This window comes from Solea solea, chromosome 8 (assembly GCF_958295425.1).
Source record: "Solea solea chromosome 8, fSolSol10.1, whole genome shotgun sequence".
Classification (NCBI taxonomy): domain Eukaryota; kingdom Metazoa; phylum Chordata; class Actinopteri; order Pleuronectiformes; family Soleidae; genus Solea; species Solea solea.
The window spans coordinates 25,185,150-25,200,847 of NC_081141.1; the positions used below are offsets into that span (position 1 = coordinate 25,185,150).

General features: G+C 42.7%; 1 long non-coding RNA gene across 2 annotated transcripts in view; it reads left to right on the plus strand.

Annotated features, from left to right (window-relative positions):
• The first annotated feature begins 7,251 nt into the window (after positions 1-7,251).
• The window catches only part of LOC131463834 (uncharacterized), a 36,697-nt gene continuing 28,250 nt past the window's right edge, over positions 7,252-15,698 (plus strand). The window contains exon 1 of one of the 2 annotated variants that reach the window (XR_009241120.1): positions 7,252-7,816. This is a non-coding gene — a long non-coding RNA (uncharacterized LOC131463834). The remainder of the gene's footprint in view (positions 7,817-15,698) is intronic. The other variant, XR_009241119.1, reaches the window with a different exon arrangement.

Sequence of the window (15,698 nt, forward strand, 5' to 3'; positions counted from 1 at the left end):
TAAAAAATGTCATAGTATAGTATGTCTTCCAAAATCGATCAAAAAAGTCATAGTATAGCATGTTGTCAAAAATCGGTCAAAAAAGTCATAGTATAGCATGTCGTCAAAAATCGGTCAAAAATGTCATAGTATAGCATGTCGTCAAAAATCGGTCAAAAAAGTCATAGTATAGTATGTTGTCCAAAATCGGTTAAAAAAGTCATAGTATAGTATGTTGTCCAAAATCGGTTAAAAAAGTCATAGTAAAGCATGTTGTCAAAAATCGGTCAAAAAAGTCATAGTATAGTATGTCGTCCAAAATCGGTCAAAAAACGTCATAGTGTAGTATGTCATCCAAAACGGGTCTAAAAAGTCATAGTATAGCATGTCGTCAAAAATTGGTCAAAAACTTTATAGTATAGCATGTCGTCCAAAACGGGTCAAAAAACGTCATAGTGTAGTATGTCATCCAAAACGGGTCTAAAAAGTCATAGTATAGCATGTTGTCAAAAATGGGTAAAAAATGTCATAGTATAGTATGTCTTCCAAAATCGATCAAAAAAGTCATAGTATAGCATGTTGTCAAAAATCGGTCAAAAAAGTCATAGTATAGCATGTCGTCAAAAATCTGTCAAAAAAGTCATAGTATAGGAAGTCATCCTCACTTCAGTCTAAACTGGAGCAGTCTTTGACCTCGTCATTCGTCCTCCTCCGTCTCCGTGTGGACACTCGGTGCTGCGCTCCACGCCGTTCTACGACATGAAGTTCCCCGACATGTGAGACCCTCGAGAGAGAATGGAAGAGGACGCACGGACCACGTCCTGATTTAAGCTTTTCCTGAGTGTGTGTGTGTGACAGGAGAGGACACGAGGAGGAAGGAGAGGATGTGAGGAGAAAGGACACAAGGAGGAAGGAGAGGTGGAGTCATCACACGCTTTGTTCCTCGTTGATTAAAGTGATTGATTATTGATTCCTGGTGGTGATGACACAGAGAGGGCGGAGCCTACAGAGTATGTGATTAATATAAGTTCAAACTTAGTATTTATTGTACATTGATGAACATTTTCCTGCAGGTTGAGTCTTTCCAAACTTACACTGTAACACAACAGGACACGAACCCACAACCCCTGGGTGATGAGGTCAGATCTCATCCATGAGGCCACTGAGGCTCTTTGGCTTAGTTATTGTCTCAGTTATTGTCTCATCTTGGACGTCTGAGAAAACGAAGATTTTCAGTGTCATCGTGTCACAAAGCGTGGACGACTTCAGTGTATGATGAGACTCTTGGTTTCCCATCTTTAGTCTTTCAAAATTTCAACCGTTGAATTACAGTTTGATCCTTCCACACATAAATATGGCAGAGCTGGGATTGAACCTAGCACACTGTTGCAACAGTAGCATAGTTAAGACCTACTAACCACTATGCCACCATGCCACTCAGGTCTTACAGTAAAATGTCATAGTTTACTATGTCGTACAAAAAGTCACATTTCTACGTTAAAGTATGACGACACTGTGATGCTCCAAAGTGGGCTTGGTTTTTCGCCTTTCCCATTCATGTGTATGTGGAAATGATTTGCATAATATAAACATGACAATCTCATTTACATTCAAACAAATCAGACATTTTAACACAAATATGGTTACAAAAGGGAGTTTATTTGATATTTAAAGCCAAGGCTTAGGTCACAGTAACACCATAATTCAGTGACACATCATATATACTGTATATACATTATAAATAAAAGAAAGCATAAATGTTTCCTGGTACACAGCTTTATTTAAAAAAAAACCAAACAATACATTTAATGGCGATGGAATGACATAATAACAATAATCACTACAGGACAACATTTGCAGATTTATTTTGTGCTGATGACGCGATTGCATGCGCAAGCACTGACGTCACACACACACACACACACACACACACACTAGCTGGTGTTTTAGGCCTTAACAGAATTCTACATCTTTACAGTTAAAACCATCAGGTGTTTGTGGACAAGATAAAAAAGAGACAATCACACACAATTATTCGGATGAAATCAACCGGATTTCGATAACGTATTCATCTTATGTACATGTTAAAATATCAAAATGGGTGACCATTATTTTTCCACATCGCATTTATTTTTTCGATTGAGTTTAAACAACGTCAGATCTTCACATCATAATTAGAACTAAATGTGCTTTTCAAAATAAAGCTTGATCCCCCTCGAGACTGACAACACGAGCATAGAACATAAAACATAAAACCCAACATTTTAAATGTAGAATTTCCTCCTTCCTTTAAAAAATATTATTAATAATCATAATAATAATAATAATAATAATAATAATAAATGATCATGAATTCGAATTAATTAATACCACGTGCACGTTTACATTCAAACACACTGTAAAGCATTTGAATCGCTCTCCACGTTCACGCGCACACTAACGACGTCATCGTGGTGATTCTAGAAAACTATCTCATGTTCTTTTAAATGATGAATGAATGAATCTAATATCTGTAAAAACATAAATGTTACGCTCTGTTTTACTATATGTGCAAAAGAAAATCCTCGTTTAAAACGGTTTTAAATTGTGATAGAGTTGTGTAATCATAACATTTAGTGTTTTCATTTAGTTCCATGAGCTCAAAGGAAACGAAACATTGAAGTTTTTTTTATTATTATATTTAAATTTCGTTGCATTTATTGAATTCGATTCCTGCAGCTTCCCCTGCGTGAGGATGTAATTGTCGCATTTTTATCTCGACAATATTCCAGGGGAAAAAAGGAAAAAAAAGGGAATATTTGGATTCTCGTGGATTCACTATTCGTTCACGCAGGTTTCAATTAATTAACGCTCTCTGTGAAGTCCCGTCCTCCTCCTCCTCTTCCTCAATTTCCTCCCCCTGCTTCATTACACTAAGCCTTGAAAGCGTTATTTTTTTTCTTAGTGAATTTGAAGGGTTAATTCTAGTCAAAAAAAAAATGACGTAATGTAGTCGCCCGCAGGTGAACGCACACGTTTAAAGACACAAATATAATTTATTATCATCTGTCAGGAATAATCCGACGTGACAGCGGAATCGAAAGGTCAGGGCTGACGCAGAGCACGTGGCGTTTCAACTTCATTTCATCAAAGAAAAAAAATACGAGGCAAATAAACAAAACAGTGCATAAAGAAAATGTGATTTTTTTTCCCATATGGGGGAACAATAATCAATAAAAGTGTTTCTCATTTTATCTTAGGCTGGATTATAGATTGAGATAAAATCATAAAAGAATAATAGTAAAAAAAGAAAAGTGATTTAGTTATTTTTATTTGTTTATTATTTATTAAATCAAATTTACTTTAGCCAATTTTACGCATTTGTAGCATCCAGGAAAAACACGTCACTTGTGTCAATTTCAAAAACAGGAAAATAATCATAATAAAAAGGGAATAATTAGGTGCATTTAATGATGCTGTTTTAAACAGAATGATTTGGATAACTGAGGTTTGAATGGGGTAAACCGTGGAGAAAATAACTGATTTCTTTCTTTTTCTTTAAATTCACAACTATCAACTGTCTCTAAAACCACCACTAGATGTCACCATTGAGTCGTCTGGTCGAATCTCTCCTCACCTTCTCCTCTCCAAACCGTTCATTCGTGTCGATCGATTAGAAATTGTGATCGAGTCTGTATAACAATGTATCATCAATACACTCCTTTGTTTTTAATTACACGTGAAGAAAATATCATTTGTGTCTACACCTTATAATTATAAATATCTTTTTTTTTACAAGACACTAAATAATATTAATATCAACAATAATAATAATAATAATAATAATAATAATAATGATAATAATAATAAAAATGAGTAACACAGTTAGTGTTTTTGTGTCTGAGGAGAAACACGCGAGTTTTCAGTGATGACTGGATGCTGCAGAGGAGACTCCTCACATTTACATGTCACCGTTCAACTGGAAAACACTTTTCTTTGTTTCATTGCACCAGTTCAGTCAAGACTCGCTTGTTCCTATTAAACTGTATCTGCTGCCTCTCCATCCAAGACGTGTTCTCTCTTTCCTTTTTTTCTGACTCAGTGATGGTTCAAAAATAAAAATAAAAATGAAATAAACGCCTAATTTTAAACGTTTTTCTCCCTATGAAGAGACATTTTAATAAATACGAAAACAACCTAATAGTGGCTGACATCACATATCCCTGCATAGCATTTTAAGTTAAAAGAACAAGTGAGAGATACTGACTTTTCTCTTCTATCTTTTCCTCTTTTTAAATTCATGTGTTAAAGTGTTTTTCTTTTTCTTTTTTTCTGAGCTGGACACGCGGCCTGTAAAATCGCACAGTGACATTTTATTAAAAGTTATTATGGTATGGCGTGGAGCAGAAACAGATGGGGAACCCGGTGTCCATAAAGATCTCCTCTCCTATACTCGATTCAAATGAGACTGCTGTCCACTTTCGCTCTCATAACCTCTGTGTGTGTGTGTGTGCAGTATGAATACACTTTTAAAAAATACAAATACACAGTAAAAACCCTGAATTATGCTGCTGTCAGATTACGAGTCAACGAATTATGTTTTCTTGAAATTATACAAAAATTCTAGAAGAAGTATCGTTTAATTCCTGTCAGTGTGTGGAAAAAAAACTTAACACTGTTTATTTTTTTAAAGGGAAAATGTTGTTTAATCTTTATATTTTAAGTGGTAGAAAAAAAGAGAACAACATATACTAATATCTACAGCAAGAAAAGTATTGGTTATTAATAAGCGTGGGGAGGCCAGAATAGGTGGGGGAACGGACACCCGTGGTTTTGAATATCTTTGCGTGAGCCAGTCCTGACCACTCGTGTTCAGCCACGAGCAGTTTAAGAGCAGGGTTCACTGAAGGGGGGGGGGGAGTTGGAACTATACAGCCTATAGGTCAGTGTCTGCTCTGACAGAGAAGTTTGATCCACTGGAGGAAAAACGTCCCAACTTACCAACTCCACACACACACACACACACACACGGAGAACAGGCAGCAGCGAGTTCACCAGCAGCACCACCAGCAGCAGCAGCAGCTTAATTGGATTTTAACTGAAAGGTAAGTTCAATCGCTTGATTTCGAGCACCTGGTTTGAATGGAAACGCGCCGCAAACACGCGGCAGCATAAGTGCGATTACGCACAAAAGGGGAAATATGGGGGACGAAAATAAGCTATATTTGAATGTTTTGCGTCACATTTTTTTTTCTATTATCCATGATTGGAGACGCGCACTTGCATGCGCGCGCGACTGTTTGGCACTAGTGCGCCACCGCGCGTGCACGGACCCGGAGAGGAGAGGAGAGGAGAGGAGACAGCCTGAGAAATGGTTGTTGTAAATGTCAGCGCTGCTGCAGCAGAAGCAGCGTCACTGAATTTTTCTGACAAACTGGGCAGCAGCAGAGTTTTCTCCCTCTCTCTCTTTTTTGTGTTATTAGTTTCCACACAGACTGCACACACACACACACACACACAGAGAGATTTGCGCTCACCTTCTCCTCCTCTGTGACTGCAGCGTGTTTTGCCTCTGAATCTGCTCCATTGTTTGCTCACATGGAGAGAGCTCTTTGTTCATGCATGCTGCATATGACTATTCAGAAACCTATGTGGCACATTTACATCATTCAGATTGAAGAGAATCTCGAGTCATGAGTGCTGCAGTGACGCTGATACCGCGTCTCTGTAGCCGTTGTCATGTTAGAAGCAACAATCCGAACATGAAACGTGACATTTGTGTCTGTTAAATACCGAAACAAGGTCATCAAATAGACGCAAAATCATGTAAAAAAAATAAAAAAAGTAAAACACACACGCGGCAGCATGGGAAAGAGTATAATGCAAATCTATCCACTAAATATGCATCAATATTAAAAATAATACGCACACCACAGCCAACGGCGTCGCAGCGATTGAGAATGGCGGAGCGGGTCCGTCTCATTACGCATGGGCGGTTTCTCCACGGCTCCACTTCTCTCCGCGTCTCCCCTTGTCTCTCTGTCCCGTTCACATAAACGAAGCCAAAAAAAACAACAAAAAAAACAACAATAATAAACAAACAAACAAAGACTATATAAATATATATATGACGGCTTTCAAAAAAACAAAAAAAACAAACAAACGGCAAATCAAACACCCAAGAAGTGGCTGAGGGGGGAAATTACTCCGACTGCGGCGGGGCGGACTATGTAGCCCAGTAAGCGGGATTTGCATATTTTGATGCGCTAATTGCCTTGATGTATTTAAATATGGCTGCACGTAGCTGATATGCTTGTCTACGTCACTGAACGTGCCCTCGCTGCTCAACTAAAACGTGAATCCGGGTTGAATGTAACGGATACGCCTGCAATTAGGCAGAGGGGAGGGAGGGGGGTGTGCACGAGAGAGAGAGAGAGAGAGAGAGAGAGAGGCTGCACGCGCTCAATTTGTATTTTATTTATTCATTTATTTATTTTTTCCACATTTTCTGACGTTGGTTGTTCTGAGACTGAGACTTTTTTTGTGGGGGGGTGTGTTTGGTTAAAAACAACATGTAATTGTTACATAGCAAACACAAGGATAACAACATTATTACATATTAATGAAAATAATAATACAAATGTAGCTGGAGACACAGAACATTGACAAGTAGGACAGCTCAACTTTTTCACGAGCGTTTCTTTCCCTTTTTTTCTTTTTTCTTTTTTAAAGTGTTCTCATCTCTGTCCTGTGTGTGTGTGTGTGTGTGTGTGTGTGTGTCCAGTTTGGGGAGGGGACACGCACGCGCCTCAGCAGATTACCTGTTATTGGGCTATTCTGGGAGCAAGGTCACTTCATAATTCCGGTGTTGTGCTGTGGTATGGGCCTATACTTATAATCACGGCTTCAGTCAAAGGACAGAGAGAAGTTTTCTTTCTTCTTTTATTTTTGACCTCATTCATTCATTCATTCATTCTTTTTGGGAAACTGTATGTAGCAAATCACCACCACCACCACCAGTCCCCCCTTCTCTGTCTGGAAGCCGGTAAATGCGTTCCGTTTGTCAAAACGTGTTAGCGACGCGCCTGCAGCAAATTCATTACCACCACCAACTGCGAGGCTCTCACTTCGTAACCTGGTCAGGGAGAAACGGGAGGGGAGGTGAGGGTTTGGGGGTGGGAGGGTGAGGTTTTTTTTGGGGGGGGGGGGATGTGGAGTGAGAGGTCCACGCCAAAAACCGCGAACAATGCTGCCTCAGTTCGTGCGTGCAACAAAAGAACCGAGGGAACTTGTTTGAATTTCCGAGCACGTCCTCTCCTCACACAGAAGGATGGACTTTACATCCCCTCCCCTCCCCTCCCTCCTCCCCCTCATCATCATCATCACCATCATCATCACCCCCATCATCCCACCCCACCACCAACAGGAAGAAGAAGAAGAAGAAAAAACTTGCACACACTCTGAGAGCTCAACTGTGCATGCACTTTTTTTCTCTGTGGTGCGTGCAGACGTTCTGGGAAAGTTGTCTCCCTCCCTTCATCTCTCTCCCTCCTCCTCCCTCCCTCCCTGCTCCTCTTCGTCGTCTATCATGTGCTTGGGATGTGCTCGTGCTTTTTGCACAGAGCAGCTGTAGCACGCCTATAATGCAGGCTACTCAGTGTTAGCGGCAATTTTAAAGTGATGTGGGCCCCCCACCCCCCTTCACCAATTAACACGGCTGGGATATTTGAAGCAGGGGGGGAGAGAGACCGTGGTGCGCGGTCCACAGACACGGCAGACACGGACCACACTCGACACCGCCGTTGTCAACCTCCTCCAGCCTGGGACGTTTTGCAGTGATTTGACTCACCCCTCGGAAGTAAGTGCAACTTTTTGTGCCTGCCTATAGTGCCGCTGCGTAAAGTGTGGTGCCAGCAATCGTGTGCGTAAAAGTAGCTGCGTAAAAGTGAAAAAGTAGAGTTAGCTATATACATATAGATAGATATATCTATATATATATATCTATATCTATATATATATTACAAAAAATACATTAGATAACGTGTGTGGTGTGTTCAGAGCTGATGGTTCCGTGGTATTTTGACGGGAATGGGAAGTTTGTGGCTGTTTCGTCTCACTCTCTGGAAACACGGTGCGCACAGATTCGACCTTTTTGGACACATTTTACAAAGTGTGAGACTAAAAATACGAACGTATACTCAAACTAAACCGTGGTTGAATTGTTTTTTATTCCCCACGTCTTAGTTACCTATAAGGTGTGGATCATGCCTAACAATCAGTTCGTGATATTGCACTTTATAGCAGGCTTCGCTTTTTATTTGTGCCTTCTGCGATTAAATCTACAAGTTTTATTGGACAGTATCTCCAATAATGCATGCAATAAACACCCTTCTCTTTATAAACTAACACTATCTCGTTAAAGCTGTTATTATTACCGCTATCAGGTATAGATCATGTACATTTCAATAGCAGCGAAGACACTGTGTGTCTCTGCTTGAGCTGTGAGATGGAGAGCGAGGTTTGGAAGGATTTCAGAGAAATGTGGAGACGAGGACACGTGGAATAAACACCACGAATCACACGAAATAAACCGTGGGATTATTTGTTTTTTGTTTGTTTTTTTATCACGAGTGAGGAAACGAAAGTTTTTTTTTTGTTTTTTTTATTTAAAAGAAAAAAAGTTAACCTTACACTGAAGGAACAGCGTCACCAGAGTCGTCACCCAGTGACTGGAAAACAAAGCGTTCTTTGTAGTGTTTGTTTAAGGTTTTTATTTCGCACTTGAGCTTGTGTTACGGAATTGTTCAGCAGCCCTCTCACGTTTGTCTTGGCACCTCGCGACACTGTGTCCTCAACCTTCACGGGGAAAGCCAGCGTATTATAACGTATAGAAGATCAGCAGGTTTCTAAGGTTTATTCATTTATTTATTTATTAAATGGCGTGGTGTAATTAAAAGCTTGGCCTCTGTGTGGGAGGCCCCACTCGTGAAGCCTCCCTTACCTTAATGAGGTGGTGTGCTTTATAAGGCTCATCCTGATTATATTGAGTTGGCCTCATTCATCAGATCCAGATGATGTGGAAATGTGTGGCATTAAATGAAGACGTGGACGATATGACTGTGCCCGAATCTGTGACGTGTGAGGATTTTTTGTGACACACACACGGCGTGTCCACATGCCTCTGTGGTGCAGCTGGATTAGAAGGCAATGCATGAGTGGATGGTTTAAAGCAGGAATAACAGTGCGACTGTGTGTGTGTGTGTGTGTGTGTGTGTGAGTATGTGTGAGTTGAAGACACTGAAGTGAACGCACAAGGCCTCGTGACTCTGCTCATTAAAACACCTCTGCTTTGCCCCTCCCCTCCGAGGAGCAGAAATAAGAGAGAGCCAGATTTAAAACTGTGGCAACACCTGGAGATTAGATTTTTTTATTTTTTTTAAAGGATGCTGCTATTGATAAATAATATGTTGTTCTATGTGTCACCACCGTGATGTTTCACTCAGTCAGGGCCAGAGGATCACTTTTATGATCCCAACACATACTTATGTCCTATATAGAAAGTGAATTTGGTAACCTGCAGTTGCTCCTGCGCATGATCCAACACATGCCTGGTTTCCCCCCCCCCCCCCCCCCCCCTTCTTCTTACTCACTTATAAAGATGTTATACGTTGACTCATTCGTGCTGAGCTATGGCTGGACTGTAGTTACATTTCTGTGTGTGTCTGTGGGGGGGAGAGTCATACAGTGTCATGTGTGTGTGTGTGTGCATGGGCTTTATTTTCGCGTATGAGGCGACATGCAGCAGCCTAACCTGCACACTACTATTCTATACTCAGCCCTTCGGATGCGACGATGGCAGGAAAACACACACACCACACACACGCACGCACACACACACACACACATGAAGAAGAGACAGTCAGGATTTCGGACGCAAAATCGACTCCGTGAGATTTGAACTCCTACCGTATGTGCGCTGAAAAGAGAAGAGAGAATAAGCGAGCGAGTAGTGGTGGTGGTGTGTTGTGATCATCGCGAGTGGAGGGGAAGGATGCAGAAAGACGCAGGCAGCTCCACGCAGGATGCTCTCCCTCTCTCCCTCTCTCTCTCTCTCTCCCTCTCTGTTACTCCTCGCTGAGTTGCTTTTATCGTTCATTTCCGATCGCATCTTCCATTAAAAGCAGTTGCTCTCATTCTGTGTAAAAAAAAAAATATCCCTATCATCCATTTTCATCCCTGTGTTTGTATGTGTGTGTGTGTGTGTGTGTGTGTGAGAGAGAGAGAGATAGAGATGGAGGGAGAGGCTACACTGGCTACAAGGCGGACTTATTCCGGCGCGCGCTGTGTAATGGATGGAGATTGTGCATGGATAGGAGGGCGCATTTGCGATTTTTTTTTTCATGACATCACCGCAGTTACATTGTCGTGGTCCGAGGCCTTTGACCTCACCGGGGTTGGTCCATATTTTGGCCACCCCCAGCCCCCCCTTCCCCAACACCCCCTCTCCACCCCTCTGTCCTTTGGGGATGGCCCTTATTCCCCCCACTCCTTTCCAGAGCGACCGACCGACCGACCGACCACGCAGTCTGCAGAAACGGACCCTTTGGCTTAGTCATCGGCTTCTCCTTCTCCTCCTCATCATAGGTACATTCTGGATGACACTATTTTTGGTTTTAAAAAAAACAACAACAAAAAAAAACAAAACAAAAAACAACTCTTCATAATCCGAATCATTTGCGTCGTAATTCCCTGTGTTATTGTAATTGCACTTTCCACAGGAAACCGGATTTGCCCCTCTCGTTTCTCCGGCCGTGTGTTTCTTCTCCGCCGGCCTCACAGGATATCCATGGCTACTGCCACAACGACTTAATAGAGGCGAAAGAGCCTTTTGTGGGATTGAGGCCATTTGCATTGCAAATTAGGGCCCCCGTGCAAGGATGACTGCACCTTACCCGCGATTTTCAAGGCCTACTTCAACTTAGTAGTGTTGGTTAATGTCAAGTGAATATGACATTAACACTGGGATTATATGCTGCTTTTTTTTTTCCTCCGAAGAAACTGCCACTTTCTTCTTCTTTTTTTACACCCCAGACTGTGCAGTGTAACCCTCAATGGCAGAAAGGAATATAAAGAAAGCACAATGTGGTGATTTTTTTTTTTGCTTTATATTTATGGAATTCTGAGGGATTGGAAGCTTGGGAGACGACACAGAAGAGGAAGAAGAAAAGGAGGAGGAGGAATGCACATTGTGGATTATTGCTGCAGATTAGGAAGTGGGTTGTTATCTTTGGTTATCTAGCTGTATGAGTGTTCTGCTCGTCATAAAGCTAGATAACCGAAAGTAAAAACTACTTCCAGACTCGTCGAGGACTTGGGGATGAGGAGGACTCATGGCACATAATCTACTTCTTTTTTTTTTCCTGCATGTTGGATATTTGTTTTTAAATTGACATTCAATTCTGTTTATATTGTTATTTTACCAGAATGTTTTACACTATCTTTAATTGAATTGAATTTAACTAATAATTCAGGAAGTTTACATACTGTAAATCACAGATGCCTTAACAACACACACACACACACACACACACACACTGAACTTTTCCTCAGGTCAAATATTTGTTATTGATATTAATGCATATTTATTTCCTTACTCACTCTCAGGTGAAGGTTTAATTTGTTTTTATTTAATATTTGGATAAAAAAAAAAAAACGTTTTTTAACTATACTGTGAAAGCCACGTGCGCGCCTCCAAGTTTCTTACTTCACCGTGATGGAGTCTGACCTGGCATCCCAAATCCGTATAATAATTAGGACATATACGGAAGTGACACAAATGGAGAGAGAGAGAGAGAGAAGGAGAGAGAGAGATGTGGGGTTAGGAGAGGGAGGGAGGGAGGTGACAGAAGAGGGAGGGAGGGAGGAGAGGGTGCGAGTGAGGGGATTGGGGAGACGTGAGGGGGGTCGGGTCTGCTTAATTGATTCCGTTAACCGCAGTGCAGGAGATGTGAACGACTGGACGATCCCATTCCCACGCTCAGTGGGGCAAGTGGCAATGCCATGGCCAGGCCCAATATGACAGACAGCGCCGTGAGGGCCTGCTGGAGGGGCTGGGAGGGAGGGAGGGGGAGGGAGCAGGGTGTCTGGTGGGGGTGGGATGGGGGCCGACAGGGGTCATGAAAAGACGTCAAGTGCACCAGACTCATCTGCATGCCCAAAGAAAGAGGCGACGTGTTTTCCCAGCCCCGCAGCCGACGCGGCGCTCCTGCACTCGGGGAGTCTAGTAACGGTCCTGAATCCGTAATGTGTCGCCAATTGTGGCGGATGATGAGAACTCACTCGCGGTCATTATCTTAAGACTATGCCGGGGTTTATGAATTTGAAAGGGAGGCGCTGTGGAGCTCGGTAATCCGCGCATTGCGTGGCCTCACCCGCGACTGCAGGCTGTGGGATTTCTTTCATTCTGAGAAAGGAATAATGATATTAGGTGACATCACAGTGTGTTGTTTGTATGTGAACTTGACCATGAACACACACACACACACACACACACACCTTTATCTTTTTATTCTCGGATCAAATCTGGCACATCCATTGCATTAAGGAGCAAATGTTTTTAAATGGATTATTATTAAATTTAACTCTTTTTAAAATCATTTTCTAGTTGATTTAACTTTTATTTGTGTTAAAGTAACAGTAAAAGAGTTCAACACTATACACAAATGCCGAATATTTGGCCCACTTTGAGTTAAATGTACTCTTAACACTGCACAAAAGCACACATAGGTGTTTCAAATCAGGTCCGATGAGGTCATATAGTTCACATGTATTTTATTTTGCAAAACAGAGGATTTGCCTCCTGAACAGAGCCACAGTGGCTGCCTGGATTCAAACACCGCCTCAGCTGAAAAGGTCTCTTGCTGACTTTCTCACACTGCCAGACAAAACTAGTGCCCCCTCGTTCCATGGGCTGTCCCTGTCAAAGATGGCATACAATACCAGGCAGGGTCTTTGCCCCCAGAAAGACAATTTGAGAACGCAACAGAGTTTTTATTGCCCTTGGTTAAGTCGGGTGAAATTGCCATCTGTCTTTATTTTGCTCAGAGGATGGAACACAGGTCACCACAATCCTCACACTTTTTGAGCTGTGATAGAGCAAACGTTATTTTGTCATTTTTTTCCAAAGGTCAAGAGGTTGACAAACACAACATGCAAAAAAATTTTTTTTTTTAAAATTGGTGGCTATAGGCTACGATGCTGAGATCCAGCGGCGTCTCATACAGCTGCAAGTCGCACACGTGCATGCATCCCTCTCCCCTTCTGAGCCACTTCCAGCGAGGAGAGGATGAGATGCAGAACGGGCTGACAGCAGTTTAAACGACCTTTACCGCCTTTCTCTGGAGACTCTCGCCAATTTGGTCCACTTACAGGGCTTTTTATGAACACTGACAACTCCTTAAAATAACAAGCTGTACGTTCTTTAATGATGAAGTGGCCTCCATAGCTAAATTTCACATTTTTGCCCCGATAGTGTAAACTCTATGTGTGTGTGTATTGTTCCCTGTGTAGTGTATTTTGGTGTGTGAGAGCTGCTCTTGCTATGCAAGCATATTGCTGAAAAAGAGAGATGGGGGGGGAGTGCTATTCATTTCACACTGCCCCCATTTCCATATCTTTATATACGATGTATAAATACAGGCGTGTGATTTGACTGTGCATCCTCTGCCTCTCCTCAGTTTCTGTGTTCGCCGCCACAGCCACAGCCACTGATGTCACGTGACTCGTTGAGTAACAAAACCATGGCGACCATGGAACGGGGGGTTTTCATATTCATTGGACGGGCCATCGGCATATTTAATGTGAAGCGTGGCTGTGGTTTTTCATGTGCGCATACATGGCAGGGGGTCAGAAGCCGCTTCTTCTTCTTCTTTTTTTTTTGTATATAATATTGTCGGCTCAGGGTAATTTCTGTGTCAGACAAAGGACGCGAATGTAGTCGTCATACCGGTGTCAGGTATTAATATACGCGTTGCGCGGCTATTTTCTCTTTCATTGTGGAGCGCACAACAGATTATTTCACAACAACAATGTGGCGAGATATATGGTTTCCCCCTTTCAGTGTAACACACACACAAAAAAAAAGAAGCTGTCATACGCTGAGCTATACTGTGGAATATCATCTTCAGTATCAGCCGGCTATTTTATCCGGGTTCTTGGAGCAGAAAAGCAGGGGCTATTTTTTTTTTTTAATATGATGCCGCTGCAGCCTGCGATGGGGGTGATGATAGTCTTCCTGTGCATATACGTGTGCATGTCAATGTTTGCATGTGCATTTGTCTCTGCATGTGCATTTGTCGATTAACTGACCTAGGCGCCTGGGATAGCCAGTGAGGCTACTACATCATGAAAGGGAACAATAGCTGTGTCTCACTTAACAACGTCTGTCTGTCTGGCTGGCTTGAGCCATGTCTTTCTCTCTATATATATGTGTGTATGTGTGTGTGTGTGTGTGTATCCTGGACATGAACTTGAACTTGAGACAGGCAGCCAGACACCATCTGTGCACCAGGAGTAATGAATTCACTGCATTCATGGCTGCAGAGCGAGCCTAGGCCACTGCTACCCCATTGATGAGCAGATGACCCCTATAGTCTGAGTTAGCTCTTCATCACTAATAGAATTCAACAATACCAGCTGGTAGTGGGGCAGTTTATTTTGGCTGTTTGCCTGAGGAGAAATGAGGGGAAGCGACGTGCTCGTGGTGGTGGTGGTGGTGGTGGTGGTGGCTTATGTGAACGTGGGACGTCGCCTTTATCCGTCTGTGTTCTCGTCAGTGTTTAAGCAGGTCTCGTATGCAAATGAGACGACATAAAGCTCACCTCCCTCCCCATGCGCCGCAGCCCCGTCCTTATTACAGCAATGGCCCGATAATGTAAAGACACAGCCATGCTGGGATTTACTGCCTTGATAATTGAAGGGGCCAGTTCAGGATTTCCCCCTGGTATAAAGGTTGTAAGGGAATGAGGCATAAAACTTAAACAACCCCGGCACTTTGTGAAGCCCTGTAGGCTCTCGCTCTCCTTCCTCCTTCCTCAAGCTCCAGCTTCTGTCACAATCACACAGACACACACACACACACGCATGCGCACACACAGCGAGGCTTTTCCTCTCTGGTTGGTGTCGCCACGGCAACGATAGGTGAGATCACCGTGCGCATGGCAGCATCAGCCCCGCTGCCACTGCAGGACAGATTCCTGTTTTGTGTGTGAGAGTGTGTGTGTACCCATAGAGACACACACTAGAGGGTCACACTGAGTTTCCTGTCAGGTCACTGCTTAATTGATCAACTCTACTCTACTATTTTTTAAATGCACCAATAAATTGTTGAGCTGCAAACGTCACAAAACGCACATACTGACACACATTGTCTGCGGTGTCACTGCAATTATTTAAGGGATCGGGATCGATGTCCTCCCTCGCGATCAGACTAACCAGCCATAACTTGCCGATGCCAATAATCCCGTGAGGAATGTCATGTTCGGGCCCTTTTTAATGACATCTTGCATGGCCACTTGAGCGTCTTGTGGGGAGCAGCGTGCATGCTGTGCATGCTCGGCCACGCTGCACGACGGCCCTCCCCTCCAGCTGACTGCACGGATATGAATGTGGCCGACGTGCGAGACACATAGTCCAAGTTTCCCACAGTATGATGTGAGTTGTTGAAACCGTCGCTAGGTATA